Here is a 16,323-nt window from a genome sequence, read left to right as displayed (position 1 = left end):
GTTGCTGATGGTGAAAATTACTTAAATATTCAATACATGTAGAAATTGAACGTAGTCTATTATTTGCTTGCATACAATAAACACACACACAACATAGTTATGGTTAGAATCAAAAGAAAAAGTAAAAAGAAGGTTAGCAAAACGAAGAAGAAGAAGAACTCAAAAAATAAATGTGGAGGAATAAGTTTTCCAACAGTTTTAAAGAAAATCAAAAATAAACTTATTCGAAGCAAATCAAAAACAGCCAATGATGCTATTTTTGCTGCATTAAAGGCAGCACATCAAGAGAAAAAAAAGAAGAATGGTATTAAACCATCACGTATAATAAAAATTCCAAAATCTGGTGGTATTTTACCATTAATTCCAATATTTGCTGGATTGAGTGCACTTGGTGCACTTAGTGGAGGTGTTGGTGGAATTGCTAAAGCAATAAATTCAGCCAAAGAAGCACGTAAACAATTAGAAGAATCTCAACGTCACAATAAAACCATGGAAGCTATTGCAATGGGAAAAGGTTTATTTTTGAAACCGTACAAAAAAGGATTGGGTCTTTTTTTAGATTAAAGGATTTTCAACAACATTCAAAGACAATAATGAATTTACCAAGCAAACCACTATCAAATGTTGATATAGAATCATTTGTAAAATGGAATAAAATTCCATATTTTCGAGGTGTATTTTCTCGTGACATTCTACCTAAAAAAATACACAAGAATGAAAGTGGTGTGATTAATTTGGATAAAAACAGCGGACGAGGAACTCATTGGGTTGCTTATAAAAAAATTGGAAATGTTGTGAAATATTTTGATAGTTTTGGAAATTTGCAACCACCCCAGGAAGCAGTACAATATTTTACTTCGAATGGTCCATGTAGAATATTTTATAATCATGAACGTTTTCAAAAATTTAATACATTTAATTGTGGCCATCTTTGTTTAACCTTCTTACAAAAAAATATATAAATTGTTCACCAATTCGAAAAACAACAGTTCTTTTTTAATCCTATAGCCTACAACATGTCTTATTAGTTTTTCTTTAGTGATCAAGAAACATCAGAATTATAATTATTAATTATTAATTATTATTAAGATTTTAATCCTCCTATTATCTTAGAAAACGATGGTTTTTACGAAATTGGATTGACTAATTTTAGTGTTAACAATGCAATACCGAATGTTGATGAGAAAAATAATAAATTCCATTATGGTGATAAGGACGATGTGATCGAAATACCTGTTGGTAGTTATGAAATAGCCGATATAAACAAGTATTTAAAGACTATTCTTACATATAAAACATCTAAAGAAGAGAAGGAGAAAATATTTTTACATTTGCAAGCAAATTTTAATACTTTAAAATGTGAAATTAAATGTAATAAAACTATAGATGTCTCAAAACCCAATTCTAAGGGCAACTATTGGGTTTTGAACCCCGAAAATTGACAAGTAACAAATTACATACATCAGATTTTCCTGTTGATATTATGCGCGTAAATATGATTAGAATTGAATGTAATATTGCAACTAATTCATATAGAAATGGTGAGCCCGTTCACATCATTCATTCTTTCTATCCAACCGATCCACCTGGTTATAAGATAGTTGAAAATCCTCGAAATGTTATATATTTACCAATAAATACACGCATAATACATAACATTTCTCTTAAAATAATCGATCAGAACGGTTTTCCAGTTAATTTTCGAAAAGAAGTTGTCACGGTAACATTGCATTTGAGAAAAGTGTAAAGTGTAGTGATGGTTATTAGATTCAGCACACCTTATCAGTATTTTTCACAAGATATAAGAACGTTTCCTGCCAGAAAAAAGAATATTAACGAAAGAAAATTGATCAAGTTAACATCACAGAATATTTTATTTTTGAAATCGATCTGTTTACAACCTAAATAAGAGAAATAATGGCATCCATCAGTTTGTTGAATGTGAATGAAAAAGTGTATATCAATCATATATACCAGGTGAATTAAAATACAAGGATGAGTGTCGAATTGTTATTCAACAACAAGAATTACTAACTGCTCCAGGATTAAGTCAATTACACATACAAGGAAGGATATTGAAACATGATCAGTCAGCCGTTTCAACTAAAGTTCTACCAATTAATAATTTCATTGCTCATCTTTTCGATGAGATTCGTTTGGAAGTGGGAGGTGTTATCGTAGATCGTATAAAAAATCCAGGTATTACAACAACAATGAAAGGATATGTATCACATACACCTAATGAGAGTACAGCATTAATAAATGCCGGTTGGAGTCCCCTCGAAGATACTTATACAAATTTTGATGCACAAACAGGTGCTTTTGATGTATGTTGGCCACTTTCGAATATATTAGGCTTTGCTGAAGATTATAAAAAGGTTGTGTTGAATTTACGTCAAGAACTCATACTGCTTCGTTCAAGTACTGATTTAAATGCTACTCTCGAATCAACAGGATTAGAAAAAGCATATATAAGAATTACAAAAATTGTGTGGCAAGTTCCACACTTCACCGTTTCCGATGAAGAAAAATTAAAATTGTTTAATATAATTGAGAAAAATAATCCCCTATCAATTGCACATAGACGATGGGAATTATTTACTTATCCTCTTTTACAAGAAAGTCATTCGTTTACGTGGGTATTAAAATCATCAACGTCCTTGGAAAAACCGCGATTCGTTATAATAGGTTTTCAAACTGATCGAAAAAATAATCTGAGAAAAGATGCATCCAAGTTTGATCATTGTCATTTAAAAAATATCAAACTATATTTAAATTCTCAATCTTATCCATATGAAAATTTAAATCTAGATTATAGACATAACCAATATGCTTTGGCCTATGATATGTATGCACGATTTCAACAGTCCTATTACTACAATAAAAAAATGATTTGTGAACCGTTGTTCAAACCTGCAAAATTCAAAACGGATGCACCTTTGCTTGTTATTGATTGTTCGTATCAAAATGAAACGTTCAAAAACGGAACTGTAGATGCGCGAATAGAATTTGAAACTCTCGCTGATATGCCTGCAAATACTTCAGCTTTTTGTTTAGTCTTGTACGAACAGTTCGTGAGTTACGAACCTCTAACTGGTAGAGTAAGAATTTTGTAAAAATAATAATAATTAAAAAAAAAATGTTTATCGTTGACGTGCAAGGTTTCTTATATTGAATATATACAATATCTCTCATTATGTTTTGGCTTTAAGTGGCGTTCAAGACAACAAATCTAGAATCTTTCTTGAATTCTGTAATTACATGGGTTTTCATCAGAACAACAATATCGCTAATGACTTCAACAGAATACTGGACCTAGTTTGCTCGAACAAGAAATGTGTGGTTAGCAAGGCCGTTGATATATTGTGTAAAGAGGATGTTCATCATCCACCCCTTCACATTCTATATGCTTATAAATATGACACATCAGTTAAAGGTATTTCATCTAAGAAACAACATTTTAATTTTCTAAAAGCTGATTTTGTTGCAATAAACAAAAAATTGTCTGACATTGACTGGTCTTTTCTAAAACCTATATCTGATACTGACGTTATGATGGAGGCGTTTTATAGTAAACTGAATGATATATTTAGTATTTGTGTTCCAAGATCCCTACGTTTTTACAAATCGAAATATCCCCCTTGGTTTAATAGCTCAATCGTTAAGCAGCTGAGACAAAAACATAAACTTTGGCTAATATACAAACAAAGCAAATCTCCTTTATGCTACGATGAATTCAAGTCTATCAGAAAGATTATCAAGTTAGAAATCAAACGTGCCCATTGTAAATATATTTTACACGTGGAACAAAATATGACAAAAGATCCTAAAAGTTTTTGGTCTTATATCGATTGTATTAAGAAAAACAATTTTATACCTACTTACATGACTTTCAACGACAAGGAACTGCAGACTCCTACAGACATAGCAAATGGTTTTGCTGATTTCTTTCAACAAACTTATACCTCATCTTCCACAGCAGTTTCAGATAATAATCACTTCGATATGTATTCGCGCAATTCCGGCTGCTTAACTATTCCGACTTTTACTGTAACTAATATGAGTGATGCAATAAAAAAACTCAAAACTAAAAAATCCTCTGGCCCGGATGGTATTCCTGCTTTTGTAATTAAAAACATTTGTGACAATATTACAACCCCACTTACTATAATTTTTAACCGTGCGTTAAGTTCCTCGACATTCCCTGCTGTTTTTAAAAATTCAATAATTTGTCCGATCTATAAAAAAGGTGATAGAAAACAAATTCACAATTATAGGCCTGTGGTTCTGCTGTCGAGCTTTGCTAAGGTTTTTGAGATTTTACTTCACGATACGATATCCCCCTTCGTGAAAAACCAGTTATCGAACTTTCAACATGGCTTTGTGAAGGGCCGATCTACTGTTACAAACTTATGCAGTTTTGTGCAGTTTGTGGCTGATTGCATGAATGATCGTTCTCAAGTTGATGTTGTATTCACGGACTTGTCGAAAGCGTTTGACACAATTGATCATCCAATACTGTTAGGAAAACTTTCCAAATTTGGACTCTGTACCAATTTTGTCGAATTTTTTAGGTCATATTTCAGTGGTCGTTGTCAGTATGTTAATTGTGCTGGCTTTCAATCACACGTGATCAATGTTTCATCTGGTGTACCGCAGGGCTCCATTCTTGGACCACTTTTGTTTAATGTCTTCATTAATAATATAGCGGATGTTGTTGACTCTCAAATTTTATTATATGCTGATGATTTCAAAATTTACTCAAGAATTGACCATGCTGTTGACTGCCTGCGAATGCAGGATACCACTGATGAAGTGGTAACCTGGTGCAACAGCAATGGTCTAAAGCTAAACAAGGATAAATGCTGCATTATGTCATTTACCAGAAAGACTCAGCCTATTCATCATCACTATACTCTTGACATCTCAGACCTACAACGCTGTACAAAACATGTTGATCTAGGAATAACTCTCGACAGTAATTTGTCCTTCTTAGATCATGTTGAGGGCATGGTTACCAGATCGGTTAGATCCCTTGGATTTGTCATCAGAAACTCTCGGAGTTTCAATAATACTGATACTGTGAAACGTTTGTACTTTGCTTTCGTGAGATCGAAATTGGAATATGCTAGTGTGGTTTGGTCTACGGGTTATAAGTCACAGATTGAGGATCTTGAGAAAATACAAAGACGTCTTCTAAAATACCTGAGCTTCAAAGTTGATGGTACTTATCCAGAGAAGGGCCATCCACAACACATTTTTTACATCGACTAATTAACAACGTCTTCGACTGTCCTGAACTGCTGGGTAAAATTAACTTTCATGTACCTAGGCTGGCATCCAGAAATCAGTTGACTTTTTATATGGATACCCCTCGCATTAATACGCAAAAATATTCTCCGCTCTTCATGATGTGTCATAATTCTAATAAGCTACCTTCCATCGATATTTTCAACTGCACTATTAGAGACATAAAGGGGATGTGCTTCAATACAGATTAATATACTGATCTTGGTTTTTCCTACCCTCTAATTGGACTACATGTCTGTTGGGTGGTGTAATAATAATAATAATAATAATAATAATAATAATAATAATAATAATAATAATAATAATAATAATAATAATATGGAAATATCCTCTTTTATATGCAAAGAAATAGCTCTAATAGATACCATAACAGGAAATGTTGATCATGCAATTTTAAAATTACCCTTCGATAAGACATTATTTAATCATCGAACCGAAAAACAGTGGGACTGGTTGACAAACAATTTACATGGACTTCAATGAGATTGTGACTGGCATTGTAACATCAACTTTGAAAATTTAACTGGTTTCATTGAAAATTTTATTAACAACAATAAAAACGTCACCGACTATGATGACATTATAGTTGCAGTGAAAGGTGCTCAGAAAAAGGAATGGTTAAGCAATCTACTCAAAATAGAAGTCATTGATTTGGAAGAAGACTGTTATCCAGCACTTAAAAATTTAAAAGAAATTTTCAAATCTCAACACTGTCAAAAACATTATTTTAATAATTTATACTGTAGTTTAGAAAATGTGTATAATTTATATAACTGGTGTAAATATTGTAAAAAATAATATAGTAATTTTTAGAAACATTGTTGAATGTAGGTATTTCAGAAAAATAAAATTTGAAAAATATTTTTAAAATTTATTTATTTAATTTAACATTTTGCAATATTTTAATTTTTTTTTCTGTTGCCTTCTTCCTCATGATTTTGTTGGCTTTCATCGCATTCCAATCATCATCTTCTACCCTGTTTATAAGAGAAAAGGTAAAAAATTAAGCAAAACTAAATAAAAAAGAAACTTACATAAACACTTGCCCATCTGGGGATGCGGCTCCATTTAAATTTTGAGTCTCCGAATCATCATCATCCTCACCACTCATTTGCGAGGGTTCCTCTAAGTAAAGTTTTTTCGTGGTGGTTTGGAGACGATGCATTTCTTCAAGGTCCTCATCCACTAAATTGAACTTATATCGTTTCACCACCTTTTCCAGCATCTTAAATTCGTCCTCATTATCAAGTTTCGTTCGCATATAGCGAACGGGTAAGTTTCCAAATTTTTTTTTTAGCGTTAATCCCTTGGGGGAGTAACTTAGGGAGATAAATATCTTGTCATTTTTCTCTCTAATTTCTTTAACGCCATATCTATATAAAATATAATATATATATAATATCCAATATAATAATAATAATAAATATTTACTTACTGGAAAAGTTGTTTTATAACCACTTTAGCCATTTTTATTGCGAAATGAAGTTTATCTTCGGTGAAGACTACAATTGTACAAGGTGTTGTTGCCATTATTATAATAGCACTAGTTGGAAGCACAAGTTGAAAACTGTGATGTGATTAATTTTGAATGCAGTATTTATAAGAAGATTTGTAAAAAATGTAATACGTATATCAAGCGGATGAAATAGATATTTATTTTAAACTTTCAGCAAATTTATTATAAAAAAATTTGACTTTGCTTCTTCGCGGAAGTTAGGTATGTGATAAAATTAATGGGATCGCATGCACAATTTTTTTAAAATAAAGAAATTGAGACAAATAAGTAAGCAACTTTATTATAAAAATATTTGACTTTGCTTCTTCGCGGAAAGTTATATGATAAAATTAATGCCAACTGAGCAACATGTGCACATTTTTATAAAAGTATTTTATTATCAGTCAAATTCAGCACAAATTTTACACAAATAACTCTTTATTATTTAATTTGAAATCACATGTTTCAAACGTGCATTGTTAGCGCCAAAACGTACCGCATTACGTGTCCAAGTGATGATTCTGCATAATAGTGTTAGTCTTACACATTCTTAAGTGCGGACCGCACCCCAACAGATTGATATAAATATGAAAGTGATTTAGAAATGATCTTCACTGTAACCATAAATACTCAACTGAACAGAAATGTAAGTATGAGTGGCTCCGTTTAATTTTTTAAATCTAAGTGTTTTTTTTATTAGTTTGTTTCTTTAACTGAGTGAAATGAGTTCCCAAGTCGTTGAAGCCTATTCCACCAATATTTTGAAAAATATTGAACTGGTGAGTAGATTAATTAAAACAAAAGAAGAGTATCATAAATATGTTAATTATTTAAGAAAAACCATTTTAATTCTTAACAAATGTGTTAAAAATAGAAGTGACCGTGTAAAAAGTTTTAACAAAATTGAATCAGATCTATCTATGTTGAAAAAATATCTTCAAAATTTTAAAGCTAAATTTGGTGAAATTAAATATTTAAAAAACAAAGAACTAATTTGGCAAGATGTTGAATCATGTTTTAAAGGTAGAATTAAAACGGGTGTTATAACAAACTTGAAAATTAAAAGCCCAAACGAATTTCTTAAAAAAGCTTTTCGAAGTTTTTCTCTAAGAATTAAAAAAGAAGTAAGAACGTCTTTGTTAAAAGTAAATGTTGTTTTTGCTGGATTGTTTGTTAAACCAAGAAACGCAGAAACATCCTTTAAATATTTTTCAACTAAAAATGGTGTTATTGATCAAAATACAAATTTAAACGAATGGTACCTATAAAGTGTATGTAAATGATAAAATTTTAACTAAACTTGAAGATTTTCAAGAAAAAGATAGTGGTTGGGCATTATATGAAATCTTATACTTAAAAGTTAATATAAATAAATATAATCCGATAAAAGTTGGTTTTTCAACTTATTGTGATTTACCCACCTTTATTCAAAACACGAAAAGTGTCATAAATATTAAAAATAATGATGAGTATTGTTTTCTATGGTCAGTTGTATGCGCTTTGTATCCAGCTGTAAAAAATAAAAACGTTTCTAGAGTATCATCATATCCTCATTTTAGTAATGTTTCAAAATTTGATAATATTTCATTTCCCATGGCTTTAAAGGATATTCCTAAATTTGTAATCATGAATAAATTGGCTATAAATGTTTTTACAATAGAAAAAAAGGAAATTTTACCTTTACTTTTGAGTAAGACTGATTTCTCACCACGTATAAATTTACTTATGTTTTCAAAAGATTTAACTGATGGAGTTAGCAGCAAAAATACTCACAGAGATCATATGGATTTTACGAGCGGGGATGATGATGATGATGATGATGATGATGAGAAACAAGAAACAAACAAGACTATATTCCATTTCACATATATAAATAATTTATGACGTTTAATTAGTAAGCAAGTGGGTAATGTTAAAAAGAAGAAATGGTTCTGTGAAAGATGTTTAAATCGCTTTTTGAATGAAGGTGTATTGAAAAAACATTTAGATGATTGTAAAGTTTTAAATGAAACTAAAATGATTCTTCCTAACGAAAACAATAAAATCATGAAATTTACAAATTTTAAAAATAAAATACAGGTACCTTTTGCCATTTACGCTGATATTGAAAGTATTCTTCTGAATTATAATGATAATAAAAATATAAGTAAAACTGAAATATATCAAATACATAAACCATTTTGCATAGCATATTATCTTCATTGTTCTTACGACAATTCCATTTCAAAATTTAATACCTTCACAGGTAAAGATTGTATTGTATGGTTTGTTCGAGAACTTGCAAAAATTGCAAAACAATTAAATTCAATTTTTTCAAATATTGTCCCATTAAAACCTTTATCCTCTGATGAACAAAATAACTTTTTACATTCTTTAAAATGTCACATCTGTAGTAAACCATTTGTTAATTCTGATGTAAAAGTAAAAGACCATTGTCATCTTACCGGAAATTTTAGGGGTGCAGCACACAATTCTTGTAATATTAATTATAAAGATTCATATACTATACCAGTACTATTTCACAATTTGTCTGGTTATGACAGTCATTTTATAATTAAAGCACTTGCCACTGAAATTGATGGAAATATAAATTTGCTACCTCTAAATAAGGAAAAATATATTTCCTTTACAAAATATGTGCAAAATACCAACATAAACTTTAGATTTTTGGACTCTTATCGATTTATGTCTAGTAGTCTTGATACATTGTCTTCGATTTTGACTGATAACCAAAAAGTTATTACCAGAAAATATTACCCCAATGATCGTGAATTTAATTTAGTTGTACGAAAAGGTGTCTTTCCCTATGAATATCTCGACTCTTGGGAAAAATTAAATGATACTCACTTACCACCCCAAGAAAAATTTTATAGTAAAATTAACAACACTCAAATTTCTTGTGAAGACTACAATCATGCTGTTAATGTATGGAAGCAATTTGATATCAAAACGATACAAGAATATGCTGAATTGTACTTGAAAACTGATGTCTTACTTCTTGCAGACATATTTGAAAACTTTAGGATGCAATGTTTAGAAACATATCAATTAGATTGTCTCCACTACTACACTGCACCAGGTTTTGCATTTGACAGTATGTTAAAAATGACTGAGGTAGAATTAGAATTATTAACTGATGTGGACATGATTATGTTTATAGAAAAAGGGATAAGAGGTGGTGTTTCACAATGCTCCAATCGCTATGCAAAAGCTAATAACAAATACATGGGTAAAAATTTCAATCCTAATGAACCCGTTAGTTACCTCATGTATTTTGATGTTAATAATCTGTATGGTACAGCGATGCGTTATCCTCTACCTTTTGCAGACTTTCATTGGATTGAAGATATAGATATTTATCGTGAGAATGTTTTAAATCTTCCTGAAGATAGTGATTACGGATACATTTTTGAGGTAGAACTTTCTTATCCTAAAGAACTGTTTAACACGCATAAAGATTTACCATTATGTCCTCAACATTTAGTTCCACCTGTTTCCGATTCAAATAATCCAAAATTGTTAACAACATTATATGATAAAAAGAAATATATTATTCACTATAGAAATCTTCAACAAGCTCTTAATTTAAGTTTAAAACTTAAAAAAATACATAGATGCTTAAAATTTAAACAATCACCTTGGCTGAAAAAATGTATTGATGTAAATATAGAATTGCGAAACTCATGTGTGCATGAATTTGGGAAACATTTTTTCAAATTATTAATCAATGCTTCGTTTGGAAAAATGATTGAAAATGTAAGGAAATATAGGATTGTTAAACTGGTGACTAGATGGGGGGGTAGATGTGGTGCTAGCTAATTACTATATTTCTCAACCAAACTTTCATAGCTGTATAATTTTCGATAAAGATATGGTTATAATAGAACTTAGAAAATTAAAAGTAAATTTTAATAAACCGATTTATGTTGGAATGTCTATTTTAGACATGTCAAAAACAATCTTGTACGATTTTCATTACAACTACATATTAAATAAATTTGGAAATAGTGCTAAACTATTGCATACTGACACTGACAGTTTAATTTACCAATTTCTTGATCATGATATATATATGAACACATTAAAGAAGATATTAATAGATTTGACACATCAGATTATAGTCAAAATAATATATATCAAATTCCTCAAAAAAATAAAAAAGTGGTTGGATTAATGAAGGATGAAAATAATGGTATCATTATGATCCACTTCATTGGTTTACGTTCAAAAATGTATACATTAAAATTATTAGTGAGCGATCAGGAAAAGAATGAGCAAATAGATAAATTAAAAGCTAAATTGGTTGATAAAAAACAAATAGAAAATTGTATTTCAAATTTAGGAGTTATCAAAAAGGCAAAGGGTATACAAAGCTCTGCTATGAAACAAATCAGTTTCAATGATTATTTCGACTGTTTATTTAACAATACTCAAATCGAGATTTGTCAAAATGCTATTGTTTCAAAAAAGCATGAAGTTTATAACGTTCAACAAAAAAAAGTTGCTTTAAGCCCCCACGATGATAAAAGAATTGTCAACTATCTTTACACGGACACTTTACCCTGGGGATATTTTGATTGAGATCTTCTCTTCTTTTGGTTTAATTAATTTACGTGAATTGTATATTTTTATTCAAACCTTACATATTGAATAATTCCAGTTGAAAGAAATAAAATGTAGTGGTTGGTGGGATAAGGTGTTTACAGGTGGGGACAGATTTAAGAAATCAATTGAGTTGGAACAAAGAAGGAAAATTGTTCCAACGTTGCAACTCGTACATCATAAAACGTCTGGTGGAACAAGGTTTTGTCACATTTGCAGCAAATATTTTTGCTTCTGTGCAGAAAATTCAAGACAAAGAAAACAAAGCCTTGATTTATTTTGTTATGAAACGTTAGAAGACAATGAACAATACAGCTCACCAATCAATGTAAGTATAAAAACCATCAATTTAGATAATTATTTATATTATTATTATTATTATTATGTAGAATTGGAGCTGAGACCGAAATCTATCTACTTCATCATCAAAGTGTGCATCAAGTTTGTTTTTGAAGATGTTGGGGTTGGATGCGTTTACAATTTCCTCACTCAAACCATTCCACTCGCTAAAGACCCGATTTGGAAGGAAATGGCTTCTGTGTTTGTGTTTATATAAGAAACAATAAAATAGTCTTTTATTTATAACAAGCAATGTATTTTTTTTTTCATTTTTAGTTTGCACATAACTGTGTAAAGAACAAAAAAATAAGATGCGAATTATAAAACAAAAAACTTCATTGAATATTGAAAACAATGATTTAGTGCGAGAAGATTGTGTAAAGCATAGTTTGTTATTTCCATCAACAATGAGATGTTTAGTTATTGGTCCATCGAACTGTGGTAAAACCAATGTCATCATAAGTTTAATTGAACATAGATGAAATATAATTTAAATTAACCTATAATATGGGTTTCAATACATAAGTATTAAATCTATTGCTATACCCCCCCCCTCGATCAGATTAAAAAAAAACGGACCAGACCTGTTCAGACCAGTTCAAAAACGGATCAGACCTGTTCAAACCAGTTCCAAAACGGATCAGACCTGTTCAAACCAGTTCCAAAACGGATCAGACCTGTTCAAAACCAGTTCAAACAACGGATCACACCTGATTAGATTAGAAAAAACTGTTAAAAAACAGAGAATGCATAAGATAGATAAAGAATTAAAAAAAAGACTTATTATCAAACGGAAAATTATAAAGAACAAATTGGATCTATTAAAACAAGGTGAACTTGATCAAGAAAAAATGTTATCACCTCTAACGAAACATTTGGAAAATATTGAAAATATAATAGTTAGTGGTGGTGATGAGAAAAAGAAAGTTAAAGAAATTCCTACATGTTCTATACAACAAAATATTAAAGAGGAGGCACAATCATCTGAACAACCTGAGGTAGTAAATTTAAACTTTCAAAAAATTAGTGGTGAGTTAGAAGATGAAGAACCATTGCAAGCATTACCGAGAAAATATATTAATGATATGATCAAAGATGTAGAAGATATATTCGATCATAAGTATGGAGTCAGATATGACCCATCTTCTGAATCGTTTAAAGTAGGTAATTCAAAATTATCGATTGTTAATCAAGATTTAATTATACAAAAGAAAACCTATAAAGGCACAAAAGGATTATACGAGTTATTATTTAAAAAAGCACCTAATAATTATACACCAGACGATCTCAAACAATATAAAGAAACTATTCTGAAAACAAATGCTCATAAACGTTATTATCAAGCCAATCAACAAATAGACGGTAGCAAATTAGCAAAATATAAAAACATTATTGCACCGTTATTTTTAACAACTCGTGAACAAGAGGAAGAGCAACAATCAACATCCGGTCAAGGTTTATCAAAAGAAGTTAATAAAAATGCAATCGATTTAATCTATTGGGATGACCCGAATGAACTTGTGGAAAGATTACATTTATTAATAGCATCTCAGGCAGCAGGCAATTTTAATCATAGAAACGAAATAATTAGTATCATCGAAGAATTACGTGAAGCAAATATTATAGAGTAAAAAAGTGAAAAATGGATAAAATTAAAAAACAAGTGGTCGATGAGATTCATAAGCAAGCTAGAATTAATTTTCCCAGACGTAGAGTTATTGTTAAATCATTAAATGATCTATTTCAAGCAGATTTAGTTGAAATGATTCCATATTCAGGTGAGAATAATGGTTTTAAATATATTTTAGTGGTAATCAATTTTTTCTCGAAATTCGTATGGGCGTTCCCATTAAAAACGAAGACTGGCTATGAAGTTGTTGAAAATATGGAAAAAGTTTTCAAACAACAGCAACCTAAAAACTTAGAAACTGATATGGGAAAAGAATTTTTCAACAAAACATTTCAATTATTAATGAAAAAATACAATATTAATCATTACAATACATATAGTGAAAAAAAAGCATCGATCGTAGAAAGAGTTAATAGAACATTGAAAAACTTAATGTGGAAAGAATTTAACTATCACGCACATTATAGATGGATTAATTTATTGGATAATATCGTACAAAAATATAATAATTCAAAACATAGAACGATCGGTATGAAACCCTCTGAAGTTAAAAAGAAACATGAAAAGAAACTTTTAAACACTGTTTATAATCGCATAAAAATTGTAAATTTATCCTCAAAATTTCATGTAGGTGATCACTGATCATGTACGAATTTCAGAAACTAGAGGAGTTTTTGATAAGAAGTACATGCCAAATTGGTCAACTGAAATTTTTACCATAAAAAAAATCCTATTAACAAATCCAAACACATATCTATTACAAGATTATCAAAAACAGGATATTAAGGGTTGTTTCTATCAACAACAATTACAAAAAGTCAAACATCCAGATGTATATTTAGTAGAAAAAATATTAAGAAGAAAGAACAATAAAGTCTTCGTGAAATGGTTGGGTTTTGATTCAACTCACAACAGTTGGATTGATAAAACAAAAATTGTTTAAAAAAAGTTGTGGTCATTACGAACTGGAACAACTGTCTTATCGAAAACAATTATTTTACCGTAACCAGAAATTTAATTCAATAGCTTGTTTATGTGAAAGTGTTGAAATTAATATTGCAAGAAGGACCATTTGAAACTTTGTTTTTTGTATATAAATCTAATTAGAGAAAACTACTACTATGCCTATTCCTGTTCAAAGTAAATGTCCGAGATGCAAAGGTGAAACCGATATGGAAGGAAGACTTTGCATGTCTTGTGCCATGAAGGAAATAATTAAATTTCAAGGATTTAAACATGTTCCAAGTAGTTATTTTCCTCCTTCTTCTTATTCTTCTTCTTAAGCAAATGTATACATCTGTGTGGGATCAGATAGTAGGTATACTATTTGTGTGAAGACAACGGTTAAAGCAACATTAACAAGAAATTACACAAATGGGTAGTCAAAATTGTACTGACATTGTGAATCTAAAAATGAAAGAAAGAAATGTTCACATAACTTCAGAAACCTGTCAAGTGAAATTAAAACTTCAATTCCATAATAAATTTGATCCTTGGGATGCAATACATGTTGAAGATAATCAATACATCTGGTATGGAAGTAAGAACATACCTAATACGTCTTCTAGAAAGGTCATTGGAAAAATTTAATTGGAAACCTATATCACGATTCGAAATTAAATTGGTCTGTCTAACATGTATGCCAAACATACAAAGATTCTCGAAAACAATCATACTGAAAAATCTAAAATCCAACACAGATAATGATGATCATCAACAATGGTATAAAGAAGAAATTATTCAACCCGTATACGAAAAAATGCAAGAACTTGAAATGCCAACAAATATTTTACTTCATATTGATAACATTAAGGGTTTTTTATAAAAATTGTGATGAAAATAAATTGTTACAAATTATTATTATTTTTTTATAATCATAAATAATTTCAAACATATATAATTACAGAAATCCATCTTCAAAAATGTCATTTTCTAATAAGTTGTCGATCGAGATGGTTAACACAAAAATAAGTGAAAAAGATGCTTTAAGGTTTCAATTACGAAACGAGCTAATCAAACAACCTATACAACGTGATGAATTGAGAAAAGTATTTGCTGTTTTAGATAATCCTCGACAACTTACGCAAACAGACATAGATCGAATTATAGATAAATCTCACATGGAAGATAAATATAAGCAAATTTTTAAGAAGATCAATCAACTACCTCGTTAATGTGGAGAAATAAGAAAAGAATTTTTTTAAATTAAATTATTTATGTTTATGTAATTATGTTATAATATAATTATTTATTTATTATTTTTTTAAATAAATATTTCCAATTTATACGCTTTGTGTTTTATTCTTAAAAAAACAAAAAGGAAATATGATAGAGGCTAAGCTCATCCAGGCTAAACTCGATCTTATATACCCAATAATCACATGCGCAAGTTGCAAACACTTTGTAGCTCAGTGGATCATGCATCCGTATTCGCAATCGCATCTATAAACAGGACCAAACATAAATTAATTCACCAGCACATCCTCTGATCAAACACCCACATTAAAAACAGCAAATAGGTCCCCTCCACCTGCGATATGACCGCGTCATGCAAAGGAATCATGAGATTCACAGGCCGTAAATTCCAATGAAAACAAAATGACAACTACTGTAAATAGAAAATGGCCAGCCTCCGACTCTGCCCACTCACTCAATGTAAACAACCAATAAATAAAGGGCACCGCCCAACATGTTTTATTTTCTCTATGGTTCCGTTCATACACAAAATAAACTATATAGAACGCAAACTCCCTATTAAATTTTTGGTTCTTGAAAAATGCGCCATCTGTTGGCTTGTGGACGGTACTTCCTTGGCCTGCTAGATTTTAGAATGTGCATATTATGATTTATATTGGGTGGTATTTAACTGTTTACCAAATTTACCAAATTTATTCATACAAAAAAATACTTTCGTTTCCCAAAAATACTAAATGCTCACCAAAATTAA

General features: G+C 30.1%; 3 long non-coding RNA genes across 3 annotated transcripts; 2 read left to right on the top strand and 1 right to left on the bottom strand.

Annotated features, from left to right (window-relative positions):
- Positions 1-6,255: 6,255 nt before the first annotated feature.
- Positions 6,256-6,947, bottom strand: LOC138129650 (uncharacterized). Its single transcript, XR_011159300.1, has 3 exons — positions 6,746-6,947; positions 6,345-6,683; positions 6,256-6,287 (listed from the first exon to the last, which is right to left on the bottom strand). It is a non-coding gene; the product is annotated as an uncharacterized lncRNA (long non-coding RNA).
- A 92-nt stretch (positions 6,948-7,039) lies between these two features.
- Positions 7,040-9,519, top strand: LOC138129285 (uncharacterized). Its single transcript, XR_011159171.1, has 2 exons — positions 7,040-7,451; positions 7,506-9,519. It is a non-coding gene; the product is annotated as an uncharacterized lncRNA (long non-coding RNA).
- A 937-nt stretch (positions 9,520-10,456) lies between these two features.
- On the top strand, positions 10,457-11,995 carry LOC138129284 (uncharacterized). The gene is made up of 2 exons (XR_011159170.1): positions 10,457-11,735; positions 11,797-11,995. It is a non-coding gene; the product is annotated as an uncharacterized lncRNA (long non-coding RNA).
- Positions 11,996-16,323: the final 4,328 nt, after the last annotated feature.

Source organism: Tenebrio molitor, chromosome 4 (genome assembly GCF_963966145.1).
Source record: "Tenebrio molitor chromosome 4, icTenMoli1.1, whole genome shotgun sequence".
NCBI classification, from domain to species: domain Eukaryota; kingdom Metazoa; phylum Arthropoda; class Insecta; order Coleoptera; family Tenebrionidae; genus Tenebrio; species Tenebrio molitor.
This window is presented reverse-complemented; position numbering and strand designations above follow the sequence as displayed.